Source organism: Pseudophryne corroboree, chromosome 3 (assembly GCF_028390025.1).
Source record: "Pseudophryne corroboree isolate aPseCor3 chromosome 3, aPseCor3.hap2, whole genome shotgun sequence".
Taxonomy (NCBI): domain Eukaryota; kingdom Metazoa; phylum Chordata; class Amphibia; order Anura; family Myobatrachidae; genus Pseudophryne; species Pseudophryne corroboree.
The window spans coordinates 17,683,690-17,703,263 of record NC_086446.1 but is presented as its reverse complement, the minus strand read 5'-3'; the positions used below and the strand labels follow the sequence as shown (position 1 = coordinate 17,703,263).

Genomic DNA, 19,574 nt, shown 5'->3' with positions numbered 1-19,574 from the left:
CACCAAGTTGTCCCTGCATCTCGCTTTTATCAGGAGATCGTCCAAGTACGGGATAATCATGACTCCTTGCTTCCGTAGAAGGAGCATCATCTCCGCCATCACTTTGGTAAAAATCCTCTGAGCCATGGACAGACCAAAAGGTAACGTCTGAAAATGGTAATGACAATCCTGAACTGAAAACCGCAGGAAAGCCTGATGTGGAGGATAAATGTAGGTAGGCATCCTTTATGTCCAAGGAGATCATAAAGTCCCCTTTTTCCATACTGGAGATCACTGCTCGGAGTGACTCCATCTTGAATTTGAATTTCTGCAGAAAGAAAGTTAGGTCTTTTAGGTTTAGGATCGGTCTGACCGAGCCGTCCGGCTTCGGGACCACGAATAGGCTGGAATAAAAGCCTTGTCCCTGTTGCACAGGGGGAACCATGATAATGACCTGGTTTTGGCACAATTTTTGTATTGCGTCGCACACTAGCTCTCTGTTGGACAGAGAAGCTGGTAAGGCTGATTTGAAAAAACGGCGAGGGGAACGTCTTGAAACTCTAGCTTGTACCCTTGTGACACAATTTTTAAAATCTAAGGGTCCAGGCCCGAGCGAACCCAGACCTGACTGAAGAGCTTTAGACGTGCCCCCAAAGGCGAGCCCCAGCGTTATGCGCTGGACTTGGCAGAAGCCGGGGAGGACTTCTGCTCTTGGGAGTCAGAGGGGCCTGGGTTACTTTTACCCTGCCCCTAGTAGTAAGGAAGGCAGAGCCCCGACCCTTTCGGTATCTATTGGGTGAAAGGAATGCATTTGATAATGATGCGTTTTCTTATGTTTAGGGGGAATATAAAGCAAAAATTACGATTTGCCAGCGGTAGCCGTTGATACTAGGTCTGTAAGACCGTCCCCAAACAATGCACCTCCTTTATATGGCAGAGATTCCATATTTCTTTTAGAATCAGAATCCGCATTCCACTGGTGAATCCACAATGCTCGCCTAGCAGCTACCGCCATAGCATTGGCTTTTGCTCCCAAAAGACCAATAACCCTGGCAGATTCTTTAAGGTACGCCGCAGCGTCCTTGATGTAACCCAGCGTTAGCATTACGCTGTCTCTGTCTAGGGTATCTATATCAGATAACAAGGAATCTGCCCATTTCTCAGCAGCACTACTGACCCACGCAGAAGCAATGACCGGTCTGAGTGGAGTACCCATGGTCGCATAAATGGATTTCAGAGTAGCTTCTTGCTTACAATCCGCAGGGTCTTTAAGGGCTGCCGTACCGGAGGACGGTAAAGCCACCTGTTTTGACAAACGTGACAGGGCCTTATCCACTACGGGGACTAACTCCCATTTTTCCCTATCAGCAGTGGGGAATGGATACGCCACCGGAATTATTTTGGGAATTTGGAACTTCTTGTCAGGAGTGTCCCACATCTTTTCAAACAGAGCGTTCAGTTCATAAGAAGGGGGGAAACGTTACCTCAGGTTTCTTCCCCTTTTTACATACAGACCCTAGTATCAGGAACAGCAGGGTCGTCTTTTACGTGTAAAATGTCTCTAACAGCAAAAATCATGTACTGAATGCTCTTAGCTAATTTTGGATCCAATCTAGAATCAGCATAATCGACACTGGAATCAGTATCCGTGTTGGTATTGGTGTCTGCTAACTGGTCAAATGTACGCTTATGTGACCCCGAAGAGTCCTGGACCTGAGACAATACATCATCCACCGATTTCTTATACGCTTGGGTCTGAGCCTCAGCCCTATCCAACCTCCTATTAATAAGAGCCATATTGACATTTAAAGCATTCAACACATTAGCCCAGTCAGGAGTCGGCTGCGCCGACGGGGCCACCCCCAATGTTTTTTGTGCTCCCATTGCAGGCTCTTCCTGGGAAGAGCATTCAGCCTCAGACATGTTGACACACGTATACCATCACCCACAGACACACTGGGCCTATAGGGGACAGACCTATGGAAAGTCAGTCAGAGAGACACAGAGGGAGTATGCCAGCTCACAGCCCAGCGCTACTGAACTGGTCTGAGACCGCAGAAAAACTGTCTCAGACTGCAGCGCTATAACAATAAATGTATATAATCACAAATTCACTGAGGCCCCCCCTGATTTAGCACCCTGATACTTGTATGCAGCGGTGTGGAGGACCAGCGTCTCTGCAGCCAGAGGAGAGGAAATGGCGCCGGGCAGAGAGTGAGCTGAGGGGAAGAAGCCCCGTCCCTTCAATGGCGCGATTCTTCCTGCATTTATTTCAAATGTATTTATACTGGCGGGGTAGTTTTGGACATAAATGTCCTAAATAGCCAGTCTACGAGAGGTTAATGCTGCCCAGGGTGCTCCTCCCCCAGCGCCCTGCACCCGTAGTGCCGCCTGCACCTGCAGTGCCGCTGCGCTGAGCCGTGCGGTACCTCTGCAATGCCGTCAGCCGAAGTGACGTCTTCTTTTCTTCTTCTACTCATCTGTCTTCTGACTTCTGGCTCTGAAAGGGGGTGACGGCAGGCTGTGGGAGCGAGCATCCGAGCGTACCCGGCGTTCATCTCCCCTCAGGTGCGGAGCGTCCTGTCAGCAGAAGCAGAGCCCTGGAACTCACAGAAGTGGGTCACGCTTCTCTCCCCTAAGTCCCACGAAGCAGGGAGGCTGTTGCCAGCAGCCTCCCTGAAAATAAAAAACCTAACATAAGTCTTTTTCCAGAGAGCTCAGTAGAGCTCCCCAGATACGTGACCAGTCTCCCTGGGCACATTTCTAAACTGAGGACTGGAGGCGGGGCATAGAGGGAGGAGCCAGGTCACGCCCTTTGAAAGGCTTAAAGTGCCCCATGGTTCTATTGATGACCCCAGCATCCTCTAGGACGAAAGAGTAATATAGTCACATATACAATGCAGTAACTATGACAAACCGTAAACCTGCACTGGACTAGCAATACTAAGTAAATACAGAGAACAGCTATGTATAAAAGTAGATATAACAATGCACAGTAAAAACTGGATGTATATCACAGGGTACATGTACTAAATAACCCTGAAGTAAGCCCTTGTTCTTAACTAACACTGTCTCAACGACATGTAGAATACTTAAGTGTCCTGTAGAAGCACAGCGCTGATGATGCAGGCGGCATTACAGAGGAGGCATCGCCCAGCAGTCCCAAGAACAGCGCAGCTGTGTGTAATGGCACCCAAACGCTGACAGAGAGTGAGGGAGACAGAAAGATGCAGCTCCAGGGCGGGAACATTTACTCTAAATGGCGCCCAGGTGCTGGGGGAGGGGCTACAGGTCAGAGCCTTCTCCCCTTGCTGGACTTCCTCACCAGGTACTGTGGGCCTTAATAAACGGGTACCTGAGGTAACACAACCTGTGCCCTTGCCCTGGTGGTCTAGTGGGGTCCCTGTACCAACACAATATCAATGCCAGCGCGAACGGCCGGCCTCCTAATAGCCGCTGCGGATCGCGATTTTGGCGGGTCCCGTCTGGGGGACCCTCTTACCTCCTCCCTAGTAGGTGCGTCCATGCAATCCTGGAGAGCTTCGGCCAGTGTGTGTGCGCCCTGGGTGAAGCACCGGAGTTTCCGCTGTAAGTACCCGACAACCAGGGAACGCGGGAGTATACAGCGCTGCTGGGGGAGGTGATGGAGCTGCAGCAGGAGATGTCTGACTGACATCTAGCACTCAGAGTGCCTCTGATGCGGCCTTCGAAGTCTTCAATTACTTCTTAAAAAGCTCTTCTGAGGGCTGCAGGAGCAGCCCCTACCTGTTAGTGTCCTGCTAGCTGCAGGGCACCCACTTACAAACTGAGCTCCTGTGCATGGAGGCGGGGTTGTATAGGAGGCGGCGCTGTGCATCTTGGGAACAGTCAAAGCTTTTAGCCTGTTGGTGCCTCGACTCAAGATCCAACTCTACACCCCGATGTTATTCCTTGTGGAATACCAGTGTACCCCGCTGCAGAAAATAATATTAATAATAACAGGACACCACAGGCTGCTCTTCCTATATAATAACAGGACACCACAGGCTGCTCCTCCTATATAATAACAGGACACCACAGGCCGCTGCCCCTATATAATAGTAATAATAATAACAACAACAACAGGACACCACTGGATGCTCCCCCTGTATAATAACAACAACAACAACAACAACAGGACACCACAGGCTGCTCCCCCTGTATAATAATAATAATAACAACAACAACAGGACACCACAGGCTGCTCCCCCTGTATTAATAACAACAGGACACCACAGGCTTCTCCCCCTGTATAATAATACTAATAACAACAGGACACCACTGGCTGCTCCCCCTGTGTAATAATAATAACAGGGGGGAGGGGGGAGGAGGGAGAAGGAGAAGAAGAAACATAGGACGCTCCACCTGCATAAGAATAATAACAACAGGACACTACAGGACGCTCCCTCTGTATAATAATAATAACAATAATAAAAGGGCACCACAGGCCACTGCCCCAGTATAATAATAACAATAGGACACCACAGGCTGCTCCTCCTGTTTAATAATAATAATAATATTAGCAGGACACCACAGGCCGCTCCTCCTGTATAATAATAATAACAACAGGACACCAGAGGCTGCTCCTCCTGTATAACAATAAAAACAACAGGACACCACAGACACCACCCTGTATAGTAAGACGCCATTACCTGATGTTGACGGAGAGTGGCCGGGTAGATGCAAGAACCAAGTGGCCTAAGGGACCGACCCTAAGGGATCTGAAAAAACTCACTTCCTGTGTGTGGAACGCATGGGCCGACAGTTGGACCGCACAGGCCGGAAGTAAGGTGGAACGCACTGTCCGGAAATAGGGCGTGATTGGCACAGGCTGCTTCCTGGTGACTGGCCCCTCCCGTCCAACACCCCGCCACACCAACCTCTGTTATTAGTATACTCATAGATGTCCTCAGTGGAGGAGCGCGGCGGTCATTTTCTTGTACATCAATCCGACAGCAGCAATAGGTTCACGGGCCGTGTAGTGACGTCGAGAGCGGCGGCCATTTTCCCCTGGTCTGAGCTCCGCCTTCCTTCTATCTTTCCCACAAGGCAGCAGGAGCAGAGAGCAGCCATTGCTGTGTCTGGCAGCAGGTAATGATATTATTATTATTATTTTATAGGCTGAGCAGCTCTGGTGTCAGGTTGCTGTACTAAAGGGGGAGCAGCATCTGTTGCCTTGTTATAGTGCAGCTGGAGCAGCCTGTGGTGCAGCATGGGCTGTGTAGCAGGGGTGAGGATATAGGGCAGCACACCCCTCTGTGAGTATATATATATATATGTATGTATGAATGGGTGCTATGTGTGTAATATGTATGTGTATAGGGAGGAGAGTGATGGTGACATTTATACTCTGTGTAATAGGGGCAAAGGACGCCAAAATGGCGACCGAAGCCGGTTAACCGGGAGGGTCGCGAGGGGGTGCGTGGCTGGTGGTGGGAAGGGCAGGGGGCCGGGCAAGTGAGCTCATCCCCGTTTTGGCACCTGGGGTAGCCAGCGGGCCAGTGGGGCAGCGCGTTTGCGGGCAGGGGGCAATACTGGTGCAGCGTTCTTAAGGAGCAGCAGGCGGGAGAGGAGGCACTTCTTACCGGTAAGGTTGCCCACCTACCCAGCCGGAGGCTATACCAAGTCTTTTTTGTGCGTAGAGCCATATTGCGGTGTAAGCAGGTGAGGGGTAATTTATTGTGATGTGTGTTTAAAATGTTGTGGTTGAGGTCACGTTTAAAAACAAAACAAAAACATTAAATAAGAGGTATATGCAAGAGCTGTTATTGGGTAACGCGTTACTACTGGAATGTTATGTGGGTACGATCAGTGCGGTGATCGAAAAATTGTCACAGTCTTTGTGAGCGGCATGGGGAAAGTGGTGAGCAAGGCATGGTATGGAATGTTACGTAAGGGGATGGCAGACGGCCAGTCATATTCACCAGGCCGCACGCCTGGCTCCGACTTGGGACGGTTGGGTCGCACGGGCTGCGCGTCAGTTCAAGGTGGTATGCACATGGTATCGGGGTCCCCAGGTGTGGCAGATGTTGCGTGCCTACTAGGTTGGTCCGAACGCACCCACATACACTGGTAGGCGGGGGGGCGGGATGCGGCGTGCCCACGAGGTTGAGCTGAGCACGCCTCCACGCATAGGTATCCGGGGGGGGGCGGGATGTGGCCTCTACCCATTTTTACGAACATGGTTATAGGAGCCTTGCTCACTCATTCTTTCCTTGCCCTGCGATTTTATTCTGTATTGGTGTGTTTTCAATAAAGATGTGACCAAGTTTGCCCAAGATCGTTGTGGTTTCAAGTTATTGGGGAATCTCGCCGGGGACCAGGGGTCACCGGATAGTCGGCCTCTCACCCTTATAATGGGGAATGAAAGTCTCAGTATCTAGTGTGTATGATACACAGAAAGTCACTTATCCGGAAACAGCGCTCTCTGACGCTTATTACACTTTTCTCTAACGTCCTTGAGGATGCTGGGACTCCGTAAGGACCATGGGGAATAGACGGGCTCCGCAGGAGATAGGGCACTCTAAGAAAGCTTTGGACTCTGGGTGTGCACTGGCTCCTCCCTCTATGCCCCTCCTCCAGACCTCAGTTTTACACTGTGCCCAGAGCAAGATGGGTGCACTGCAGAGAGCTCTCCAGAGTTCTCTGCCTAGAAGCATTTTTGTTTGGCTTTTTTTTTCTACCTTTTACTACTTTTTCACAGGGAGCACTGCTGGCAACAGGCTCCCTGCATCGAGGGACTGAGGAGAGAGGAGCAGACCTTCTTGTCAAAGATAGGCTCTGCTTCCTCGGCTACTGGACACCATTAGCTCCATAGGGGGTGAACACAGGTTCTTACTGGGCGTCCACCCCCGGAGCCGCGCCGCCGTTCTCCTCACAGAGCTAGAAGTACAGAAGACAGAAGTCAGGCGGCAGAAGCCTTCAGAGCTTCACTGAGGTAACGCACGGCACTGCAGCTGTGCGTCATTGATCCCATACACCTTACATACTCCGGTCACTGTAAGGGTGCAGGGCGCAGAGGGTGGGGGGGGGGGGGGCGCGCCCTGCACCCCCCCCCTTACAGTGACTGGAGTATGTAAGGTGTATGAGTTTGTTGGTCTCCAGGGTCATTGCGCTGGGGTGTGTGCTGGCATACTCTCTCTCTCTGTCTCTCCAAAGGGCCTTGACAGGGATACTGTCTTCAGGAAAGGGGTTCCCTGTGTGTGTGTGTGTGTGTGTGTGAAGTGTGTCGGTATGCGTGTGTCGACATGTTTGACTAGGAAGGCTCGCTTAATGTGGAGGGGGAGTGCTTGAATTTCAGCTCGCCGTCGGCAACGCCGACACCGGAATGGGTGTATATGCTGAATGTCTTGAATGCAAATGTCAATCTATTGCATAAAAGGTTAGACAAGGCAGAAGCTAGGGATCAGTCAGGGAGCCAGTCCATGCCTGTCCCTGGGGCACCAGGTCCTTCGGGGGCTCAGAAGCGCACCATATCCCAGATCGATGACACAGATACCAACACAGATACTGACTCTAGTGTCGACTATGAAGATGCAAAATTACAGCCGAAGGTGGCAAAGGGTATACGGTACATGATTATTGCCATTAAAGAGGTTTTGCATATTACTGAAGAACCCCCTGTCCCTGACACGAAGGTACACATGTATAAAGGGAAAAAGCCTGAAGTCACTTTTCCATCCTCATTTGAATTAAGTGAGTTGTGCGAAAAGGCTTGGGAATCTCCGGATAGGAGACCACAAGTTCCCAAAAGGATTCTCATGGCGTATCCTTTTCCTCAAACTGATATGATACGCTGGGAATCTTCGCCAAAAGTTGACAAGGCGCTGACACGTTTGTCCAAAAAGGTGGCACTGCCTTCTCAGGATACGGCTTCCCTGAAGGAACCTGCTGATCGCAGGCAGGAAATTACCTTAAAGCACATTTACAATCATTCCGGTACTATTGCTCGACTGGCTATGGCGTCGGCCTGGGTTTGTAGTGCGGTTGTGGCATGGGCAGATTCCTTATCTACGGAAATTGACACCTTAGATAAGGATGCCATTCATATGACCATAGAGCATATCAGAGATGCTGCATTGTATATGAGGGATGCTCAGAGAGACATTTGTTTATTAAGCTCCAGAATAAATGCTATGTCTATTTCTGCTAGGCGGCTCTTGTGGACCCGACAGTGGACGGGAGATGCCGATTCAAAGCGGCATATGGAGTCCTTGCCTTACAAAGGGGTGGAGTTGTTTGAAGACGGCCTCTCGGATCTGGTCTCTATGGCTACGGCTGGTAAGTCAAATTTCTTACCTTATGTCCCCCCGCAGCATACAAAAAGGGCACCTCATTATCAAATGCAGTCCTTTCGTTCCAATAAAACAAGAAGGTACGTGGATCATCCTTTGTTGCCAGAGGGAAAGGCAGGGGAAAAAAGCTGCACAGAGCTAGTTCCCAAGAGCAGAAGTCCTCCCCTGCGTCTGCAAAGTCCACCGCATGACGCTGGGGCTTCCCGAGGGGAGGCAGATCTTGTGGGGGCTCGTCTTCGGTTTTTCAGCCACGTCTGGGTTCGCTCGCAGGTGGATCCCTGGGCATTAGAGATTGTTTCTCAGGTATACAGGCTGAAATTCGAAGACTTGCCTCCTCACCGATTTTTCAAATCGGATCTGCCGCCTTCCCCGTCAGAGAGGGAGCTAGTGTTGGCAGCAATCCAAAAATTGTATATTCAACAGGTGATTGTCACAGTTCCTCATCTCCAGCAAGGAGAGGGATATTACTCAACCCTGTATGTGGTCCCGAAACCGGAAGGTTCGGTCGGACCCATTTTAAACCTGAAATCTCTGAACCTGTACTTGAAGAGGTTCAAGTTCTACATGGAATCACTCAGGGCGGTCATCGCCAGCCTGGAGGGGGGACGATTGGATGGTGTCCCTGGACATAAAGGATGCTTACCTTCATGTTCCGATATTCCCCCCGCATCAGGCGTTCCTGAGATTTGCAGTGCAGGACTGTCACTACCAATTTCAGACGTTGCCGTTTGAGCTTTCCACGGCCCCGAGAATTTTCACCAAGGTAATGGCGGAAATAATAGTGCTCCTGTGCAGGCAGGGGGTCACAATTATCCCATACTTGGACGATCTCCTCATAAAGGAGAGATCTCGGGAGAGGTTGCTGGACAGCGTGTCTCTGTCCATGAAGACGTTGCAGATACACGGCTGGATTCTCAATATACCAAAGTCCCAGCTAGTCCCTACAACGCGTCTGACCTTTTTGGGGCTGATTCTAGACACAGACCAGATAAAGGATTTTCTTCCGATCGAAAAGGTTCAGGAACTCATAGCCATGGTCAGGAACCTATTAAAACCAAAAAAGGTTTCAATGCATCAGTGCACGCGGGTCCTGGGGAAGATGGTGGCTTCCTACGAGGCCATCCCTTTCGGCAGGTTCCATGCGAGGACTTTTCAATGGGACCTCTTGGACAAGTGGTCCGGGTCCCATTTACAAATACATCAAAGGATCACCCTATCTCCCAGGACCAAGGTATCTCTCCTGTGGTGGCTGAACAGTGCTCACCTACTAGAAGGTCGCAGGTTCGGCATTCAGGACTGGGTCCTGGTGACCACGGATGCAAGCCTCCGAGGCTGGGGAGCAGTGACACTGGGAAGAAATTTCCAAGGTCTCTGGTCAAGCCTAGAGTCTTGTCTCCACATCAACGTCCTGGAGTTGAGGGCCATATACAACGCCCTGCGTCAAGCGGAGGAATTACTTCGGAGAAAACTGGTTCTGATTCAGTCAGACAATGTCACGGCAGTGGCTCATATAAACCGCCAAGGCGGAACAAGGAGCAGAATGGCCATGGCAGAAGCGACCAGGATTCTACTCTGGGCGGAAGGCCATGTAAGCGCGCTATCAGCGGTGTTCATCCCGGGGGGTGGACAACTGGGAGGCGGACTTCCTCAGCAGGCACGACCTGCATCCGGGAGAGTGGGGACTTTATCAAGAAGTCTTCGCACAGATCACGGATCGTTGGGGACTGCCTCAAATCGACAGGATGGCATCCTGTCTCAACAAGAAGCTAAAGCGGTATTGCGCCATGTCAAGGGACCCTCAGGGGGTAGAGGTAGACGCTCTGGTGACACCTTGGGTGTTCAGATCGGTCTATGCGTTTCCTCCTCTTCCTCTCATACCCAAGGTGTTGAGGATAATAAGAAGAAGCAGGGTTAGAACAATACTCATTGTTCCGGATTGGCCACGGAGGACTTGGTATCCGGAGCTGCAAGAGTTGCTCGCAGGGGATCCATGGCCTCTTCCTCTAAGGCAGGACCTGCTGCGGCAGGGGCCCTGTCTGTTCCAAGACTTACTGCGGCTGCGTTTGATGGCATGGCGGTTGAACGCCGGATCCTAGCGGAAAAAGGGATTCCGGAGGAGGTCATTCCTACCCTGATCAAGGCTAGGAAAGACATGACGTTAAAACATTATCACCGTATATGGCGGAAATATGTTTCTTGGTGTGAGGCCAGAGCTGCTCCTACGGAGGAGTTCCATTTGGTCCGTCTACTTCACTTCCTTCAAACAGGAGTGACTTTGGGCCTAAAATTAGGGTCCATAAAGGTCCAGATTTCGGCCTTATCCATTTTCTTTCAAAGAGAATTGGCCTCTATTCCTGAAGTACAGACCTTTGTGAAGGGGGTGCTGCATATTCAGCCTCCCTTTGTGCCTCCGGTGGCGCCTTGGGATCTTAACGTGGTGTTACGTTTCCTCAAGTCACCTTGGTTTGAACCACTCAAAACTGTGGAGTTGAAATACCTCACGTGGAAGGTGGTCATGTTGTTGGCGTCAGCTTCGGCAAGACGTGTTTCCGAATTAGCGGCTTTATCACATAAAAGCCCATACTTGGTTTTTCACGTGGATAAGGCAGAGTTGAGGACTCGCCCTCACTTTCTGCCAAAAGTGGTCTCATCTTTTCATGTGAACCAACCTATTGTAGTGCCTGTGGCTACACGGGACTTGGAGGATTCCGAGTCCCTGGATGTAGACAGGGCTTTGAAGATTTATGTGACCAGAACGGCTAGAATCAGGGAGACTGAAGCTTTGTTCGTTCTGTATGCGGCCAACAAGGTTGGCGCTCCTGCTTCAAAGCAGACTATTGCTCGCTGAATCTGTAACACGATTCAGCAGGCGCATTCTCCGGCAGGATTGCCGTTACCAAAATCAGTTAAGGCCCACTCCACTAGGAAAGTGGGCTCTTCTTGGGCGGCTGCCCGAGGGGTCTCGGCATTACAGTTGTACCGAGCAGCTACTTGGTCGGGGACAAACACCTTTGCAAAGTTCTATAAGTTTGATACCCTGGCTGAGAAGGACCTCCTGTTTTCTCAATCGGTGCTGCAGAGTCATCCGCACTCTCTCGCCCGTTTGGGAGCTTTGGTATAATCCCCATGCTCCTTACGGAGTCCCAGCATCCTCAAGGACGTTAGAGAAAATAAGATTTTACTTACCGGTAAATCTATTTCTCGTAGTCCGTAGAGGATGCTAGGTGCCCGTCCCAAGTGCGGACTTCTGCAAGACTTGTATATAGTTATTGCTTTCATAAGGGTTATGTTACAGTTTTTCGGTTGACCCGTGGCTATGTTGTTGTTCATACTGTTAACTGGGTAAGTTTATCACAAGTGATATGGTGTGATTGGTGTGGCTGGTATGGATCTCGCCCTTAGATTTACAAAAATCCTTCCTCGTACTGTCCATCTCCTCTGGGCACAGTTTCCCTAACTGAGGTCTGGAGGAGGGGCATAGAGGGAGGAGCCAGTGCACACCCATAGTCCAAAGCTTTCTTAGAGTGCCCTATCTCCTGCGGAAGCCCGTCCAGGGCCGAAACTAGGGGGGGGGGGGGGGGGGGCTAGGGGGTCACGTGCCCCGGGTGCTGTGCTCTAGGGGGCGCTAATGAGCCCAGTTCTTCTGCAGCGATCGCTTCTGCTGGCTCCCCGACAGCAAGTGACCTGCTGTAGGGTGCCAGCAGCACTAGACGAGGCTCACTGTGCTTCCGGGATGCGGACGCCGGCACATCGCGTGTGTGACATCATGACGTTGCGCGCGCATGTGACGTCACACGCGCGCACCCGGCAACAGAGAGGACGGAGCCAGAGGCGGGAGTCTCGAGTCTCTGGCGGCCCCGTCTTCAGTAGAAAACCCTGCATGCGCACCAAAAAAGTAGGTTCGTGCTGCGGCTGCCTGGCACAGTATCAGCACTGGGGGCCGGGGCTAATAGGCTAAAAGCCTGGCTGGCTGGCTGCAGTAGTACACAGCCCTGATGTAGGAGGAGGGGGGAGCTTAATAAATATACACTGTGATTGCTCTGTCAAGAAATGTAAAAGTATTTGCAACCAGTATCACACACATATATATATATATATATATATATATATATATATATATTTATTATGTATATATACTGTATGTGTGTGTGTGTGTATATATATATATATATATATATATATATATGTATGTATGTCTATTTATGTGTGTGTGTGTGTGTGTATATATATATATATATATATATATATATATATATTGGTAAAAGCTCAATTAGCTTAGTGATATCATTCAGGTGCTCGAAAGGAAGGGGTATTTCTGAGCAAGAAAAAAAGCAATTGTTTCCCCAGCACACTGAATGGATAACAGTAACCAGATATAAATCCCACATGATAATAGAATTCAGAGATCTTCGTTACACATTTGCGCAAATGTGTGGTTAAGCCCCAAAGCCGCATCAAGGCCTCTCTGTATATTTGGGGTCCCTAGCGCTATATCTAGGTGCAGGGTGTGGCACCCCAAAACACCAGAATGAGCCAGAAAGCACAGCGTGACACACCAGTGTAAAAAACTATAGTGTTAATAAATTAGTATTTAGGAAGCCGAAGCTATAGAGGGGGTGATACAAACATGAAATGTAATTAAAATAGAGAAATAGTGTTAGAAAATTAATAAGTGAAAAGTGTTAATAGAATGTAAAGGTATGCCACACTAAAGCCATCCAGCTCAGCCAGTCCAGAGGCACCACACCTCACACCTCCATTACCCCAATCTGGGTCTAATATTAACCAGCAAGGAGTCACATGATAATGGCTCCTTACTAATATATATATATGTCTATTTGTGTGTGTGTATATATATGTGTATATATATATATATATATATATATATATATATATATATATATATATATATATATAAATGTATATATTATTTATATAAATATATATTATACACATGTAGAAATATAGATATATAAATATTTCGCCACTCAAGCAGGTCTTTTGAAGTGTTACAAGTGTATTGTCAGGTGTCACATCAAACAAGCAATGTTCCGGGGCCCGTAGCCTCTCCTTTGCCCCTTTGGGCTACGGGCCTCGTAACATTGGCTTATATGATGTGACACCTGACAATATACTATTTAGTACAGAGGGCACCTGGGCCATTGCTACTATTGTTTAGGGGTGCCGGACCTCAAGGACTATATATATTTCTCATACGTCCTAGAGGATGCTGGGGACTCCAAAAGGACCATGGGGTATAGACGGATCCGCAGGAGCTTGGGCACACTATAAAGACTTAAACTGGGTGTGAACGGGCTCCTCCCTCTATGCCCCTCCTCCAGACCTCAGTTAGAAAACTGTGCCCAGGAGAGATGGACAATTTTGAGGAAAGAATTTAATGTTATAACCACGGTGAGTGTCATACCAGCTCACACCTCAAACACACTGTAGCACGTGGCATTCAGTAGAATACCAGCCAACGAATAAAAGCTGTTATCCCTAATTGGAGAACAAATGATGGTGAGATACAGCTGGCAAAGGCAGAAATGCGAACAATAAGTTGTTCGCTCTGTAAATTTCATCGCATCGCAGCAATTTTCCGCTTAGTGCGCATGCGCAATGTCCGCACTGCGACTGCGCCAAGTAAATTTGCTATGAAGTTAGGATTTTTACTCACGGCTTTTTCTTCGCTCAGGCGATCGTAGTGTGATTGACAGGAAATGGGTGTTTCTGGGCGGAAACAGGCCATTTTATGGGCGTGTGGGAAAAAAAGCTACCGTTTCCGGAAAAAACGCAGGAGTGGTTGGAGAAACGGGGGAGTGTCTGGGTGAACGCTGGGTGTGTTTGTGACGTCAAACCAGGAACGACAAGCACTGAACTGATCGCAGATGCCGAGTAAGTCTGAAGCTACTCTGAAACTGCTAAGAAGTTTGTAATCGCAAAATTGCGAATATATCGTTCGCAATTTTAAGATGCTAAGATTCACTCCCAGTAGGCGGCGGCTTAGCGTGAGCAACTCTGCTAAAATCGCCTTGCGAGCGACCAACTCGGAATGACCTCCAATATATGAATTGAGGACCGTAGACCCAAAGGGGCTCAATATTGAATTTGAAATGAAGTGGTTCTTATAACACAACAGCAAATTATTACCCTACGGTTGTAACGAGTCCCCAGAAAATGCAATTCCAACCTCCATATAAATAGATGCGTCTATGTGCCATTTACACTGATAAATTGAAAAAGAATATAGGATAACGGAAAACATATAAAGATTTTTTTATTCATTTTTGTATATAATTTATGGAGATATGACTTTGGAAAAGGATTCCATTCGTATATAGTAATCTATTCTCTATTACTTTTTCCTATGGTATATGAGCTTGCTATGAACCAAAAATTCCGTATGGGGAAGATGTCTGTGCGTTCCACCAACACCCGGAACGTGCGTTCCATCTACCGGATGTGGACAGACGTCGCTTCCAGGCGCGAGCGGACAGATTGGAAAGAAATGAATTCTGTTAGGGTCTCCTGCCCTGTGCTGCCACGCCGTCATGGCAACCGGGAGACAAGTACTAGCGGAGTAACCTGAGCGCAGCTGATACTCCGGTTCGGGTCTTTTGCTGTGCAGTGGTTACAGGCTCTGTGCACCAGGGGATTCGGTGCTGGCTTTTGTGCTCACAGTCTGTGAGGTCTGAGTGGGGCGTGGACAGCACCTGCTTTAAAAACCCTCTTCTCAGGTTAAGCAGATGCTGCTGAATCTTTGTTGGTTAGTCAGTTCCTGAAAGTTAGCCAGTACTGTGTAGCTTTGTATTTGTTGTTGCTTACTGCAAATAGGCCTTGGGGTTTGGTACTACACTCTGCCAATCCAGACCTAGCAGTAAGACTGCAGTCAGTCGTTTAACTTGCTGGGGTTCTTTTGCTACTCTGTGAACTTAGCAAGTTTGCGGCTGTATTCTCAGACTTGCCTGCCTAAATCCTTTCTCACTGCAAGGTGTTCAGGTGTCAGTTTAGTGGCAGTAAGCTGAACCTGTACACTGCAAGTGAGGATTAGGATTGTGGAGACTCTCCTTGTGTCTATCATTCCATCTCTGACCAAGGAGTTTACTGCCACACCCGTTAGTAACCCTTTAGGGTTTTGCTGTTGCCCTTAGCAACAGCATTTCGGGTTCTCTACGTATTAAAACACAACATCTTGCTTTTTCCATCTGAGCATTCCTAATATTAGGGAGACACCCAGTTTCTTTGCCTCTGGGCTTCTCTGTTCACTTTGTGTTTATTTTGTTACCCTATCACCTTCTGTGTACGTAATGTCATATTCCCCAGTCTGTCTGTGAGTTCATTTGTTTTGCATCCCTATCCGTTCAGACACCAGTACATTCCTGCAGGCACTGGTGTGCATAACAGTTCAGACACCAGTACATTCCTGCAGGCACTGGTGTGCATAACAGTTCAGACACCAGTACATTCCTGCAGGCACTGGTGTGCATAACATATTCAGCAGCCTAATACTCCTGTTGAAATTTTGTGGGAATATGGAGCATACCCCTCAAAATACGTTGCAACAGGTGGTCGATCAGGTGCAGGTCCTGACTCGACAATTTAATGATTTATCCATTAAAATGCACACCTCCCAGGCCGCTGGCGGAGTTCCCGCAGCAGCAGCACCTTCAGGGGTTAAGGAGCCGAAAGTAAATCTCCCGGATCGTTTTTCTGGAGATCGCTCGCAGTTCTTTTGTTTCAAGGAGAGCTGCAAGCTATACTTCCGGCTTAGGCCTCAGTCTATTGGGTCGGAGATTCAGCGGGTGGGCATAGTGATTTCCTTGCTACAAGGAGACCCACAGGTCTGGGCATATGGGTTGCAGCCTGACTGTCCATCGCTTAAAAGTGTTGATGCTTTTTTTACGGCACTGGGCATGTTGTATGATGACCCTGACAAGACGGCCTCAGCCGAGGCTCAGATTTCGATCCTTAAGCAAGGGCGAAGGCCAGTTGAGGTTTACTGTACGGAGTTTCGGAGGTTGGCCCATGATACCCAGTGGAATGACCCAGCCCTGAGACACCAGTACCGAAGAGGTCTTTCTAACCAGATAAAAGACCAACTGGTACAATATCCCTTGCCTGATAGCTTGGATCAGCTCATGCAGTTATCCATCCGGGTGGATAGACGGCTGAGAGAGCGTAGGCTTGAAAGGGAGACCGAGGTTTCCTTCTTTCCCAAGGGAACCTCAGACTCTGAGGAATTTTCCGAGGAGCCAATGCAGATTGGGGCTACCCGCCTCTCCTCGCGTGAGAAGACGCGGAGGAGACAGCAGGGGTTATGTTTGTACTGTGGGAATAAAGGTCATGTGGTAGTATCATGCCCAGAAAAGCCGGAAAACTTCAGGGCCTGAGGGTGATGGGAAATATCCTGTCAGGCCAGAAGTCAGAATTTCCCAAGAAGACTTTTATCATTCCGGTGACCTTGAAGATCCTCGGTCAAACTGTCAAGACTGAGGCCTTTGTGGACATTGGGGCCGACAGGGTTTTTATGGACCGCCAATTCGCCCTGAAACACTCTGTTCCCTTAGTACCCTTGGCATTGGGAATTGAGATTTGTGGGTTAAACGGGGAACCATTATCCCAAGGTAAAATTACCTCTTGCACTAGCCAGATTTCTTTGTTTATTGGAGCCACACACTCTCAAAAATTGTCCTTTTATGTGACTGTCTGTACTTTTGCCCCATTGGTGTTGGGCTTTACCCTGGTTAAGGGCCCACAATCCTCAATTTGACTGGGTCTCTGGGGAGATTCTTAGTTGGGGTACTGATTGTTTCAGGAGTTGCTTGAGCCTTCCAGTCAGGCTCTCGCAGCTAAGTTTGCCAGGATTGCCAGGGTGTTATGCAGATTTTGCGGACGTGTTCTCCAAAAAAGTTGCATAGGTACTACCTCCCCATCGCCCCTATGACTGTGCCATTGATTTGTTGCCGAATGCTAAGCTTCCCAAGAGCAGGTTGTACTCCCTGTCACGTCCTGAGACTCAGGCTATGGCAGAGTACATTCAGGAGAACTTGGCTAAGGGATTTATCAGACCTTCACAGTCTCCAGTTGGGTCGGGGTTCTTCTTCGTGGGTAAAAAGGACGGTTCGTTGCGACCCTGCATCGACTTCAGGGAATTGAACCGTATCACGATTAAAAACTCATACCCACTGCCTCTCATTTCGGTCTTGTTTGACCAGCTTCGTACTGCCACCATTTTTTCTAAGATTGACCTACGCGGGGCGTACAATCTAATCCGAATAAGAGAGGTGGATGAATGGAAGACTGCCTTTAATACCCACTCAGGGCATTATGAATATTTGGTGATGCCTTTTGGGCTCTGTAATGCCCCGGCAGTCTTCCAGGATTTCATGAACGATGTACTCAGGGAATATTTGGATAGATTCTTAGTTGTATACTTAGATGACATCCTAATCTTCTCCCATTCCCTGGAGGAACATCGGAAGCATGTACGCTTAGTCCTCCAGAAACTCAGAGACCACCGGCTTGGGGCGAAGCTGGAGAAGTGCGAATTTGAAGTTCAGCAAATTGCATTTCTAGGATATATTATCTCCCCAGAAGGTTTCCAAATGGAGGGCTCCAAGGTACAGGCAGTCCTGGATTGGGTGCAGCCCACTAGTTTGAAGGCGCTTCAGCGTTTCCTGGGCTTTGCGAATTTTTATAGACGATTTATCGCTGGATTTTCATCTATAGTGGCGCCCTTGGTGGCACTCACTAAGAAAGGGGCGGATGTTGCTCACTGGTCTTGTGAGGCCAAAGCGGCTTTTGCCCGTCTCAAAAGGGCATTTGTCTCGGCCAAGGTGCTGCGACACCCAGATCCAGAGCGTCCTTTTGTGGTGGAGGTGGATGCCTCTGAGATGGGTATTGGGGCAGTGCTCTCTCAGATGGGAGTGTCAGATAATCGCCTTCATCCCTGTGCTTACTTTTACCGTAAATTTTCGCCTGCCGAGATGAATTATGACGTGGGTAACCGGGAATTGTTGGCTATTAAGGATGCACTCGAGGAGTGGAGACACTGGCTTGAGGGGGCTAAGTTTGTGGTCTCAATTCTCACTGACCATAAGAATTTGGCATATTTAGAGTCAGCGAAGCGTCTCAATGCCAGGCAGACACGATGGGCTTTGTTTTTTGCTCGCTTTAATTTTTTGATAACATATCGACCTGGGTCAAAAAACATCAAGGCTGATGCGCTCTCGCGGAGTTTTGCTCCAATCCAGGAGACCACAGAGGAGCCGTTGCCCATTGTGTCCCCATCATGTATTAAATTGGGCATTACCCAGGACCTCTTGTCATTAGTCCTTAGAGCACAGGAGCAGGCTCCTCCAGACCTTCCGGTAGGTCTTTTGTTTGTGCCTCCTAGGTTAAGACAGCGAGTGTTCCTGGAATTCCATGCCAAGAAGTCGGCAGGTCACCCGGGTATTGCCAGAACTCGGGAGTTGCTATCTAGGGCGGTGTGGTGGCCCTCGGTGGCTAAGGATGTGGATCAGTGGGTTCGGGCATGTGACATCTGTGCCCGAAATAAGACTCCTAGAGGGGTTCCTGTTGGCCCATTACATCCACTCTCTATTCCATCTAAGCCATGGACCCACATTTCAATGGATTTTGTGGTGGACTTGCCCAAATCCTCGGGGATGACAGCCATCTGGGTTGTCGTTGACAGGTTTTCGAAGATGGCGCACTTCGTTCCACTGGTTGGGCTGCCATCGGCCAGACGCCTGTCTGAATTATTTATGCTGCATGTTGTGCGTCTCCACGGGTTGCCACTTGATGTGGTCTCTGACCGCGGATCCCAGTTTGTGGCCAAATTCTGGAGGGCATTTTGTTCCGATCTCCAGATTTCTGTCAGCTTGTCGTCAGGCTACCATCCGCAGTCTAATGGGCAGACTGAAAGGGTGAACCAGTCCTTGGAGCAGTTCCTCAGGTGTTATGTCTCCAAGTGTCAGACTGACTGGGTTGCTCATCTGTCCATGGCGGAGTTTGCCTATAACAACGCGGCTCACTCTGCTACAGGGATCTCTCCCTTCCTTTGTGTGTATGGGCATCATCCTAAGGCCAATTCTTTTGACCCCCTGGACTCCACGCCTGGTGGTTCCTCTGTGGTTTCGGTCCTTAGAGGTATTTGGAGGAAAGTGAAGAAAGCCCTTGTGTCTGTGTCATTAGTGACCAAAAGGGTTTTTGATAAGCGGAAAAGACCCTGCAGCTTCAAATTAGGAGACTTCGTCTGGTTGTCTACCAAGAATTTGAAGT

The 19,574-nt window shown here is 49.1% G+C and overlaps 1 protein-coding gene across 4 annotated transcripts in view; it reads right to left on the bottom strand.

Annotated features, from left to right (window-relative positions):
- LOC135057016 (gastrula zinc finger protein XlCGF71.1-like) overlaps nucleotides 1-4,965 on the bottom strand; it is a 51,732-nt gene extending 46,767 nt beyond the window's left edge. For 3 of the 4 annotated variants that reach the window (XM_063962878.1, XM_063962877.1, XM_063962880.1), the window contains exon 1: nucleotides 4,650-4,826. The gene's annotated coding sequence lies outside the window, so the exon portion shown is untranslated. Of the gene's footprint in view, nucleotides 1-4,649; nucleotides 4,827-4,877 lie in introns of those variants that run through there. The other variant, XM_063962879.1, reaches the window with a different exon arrangement.
- Between the last annotated feature and the right edge of the window lie 14,609 nt (nucleotides 4,966-19,574).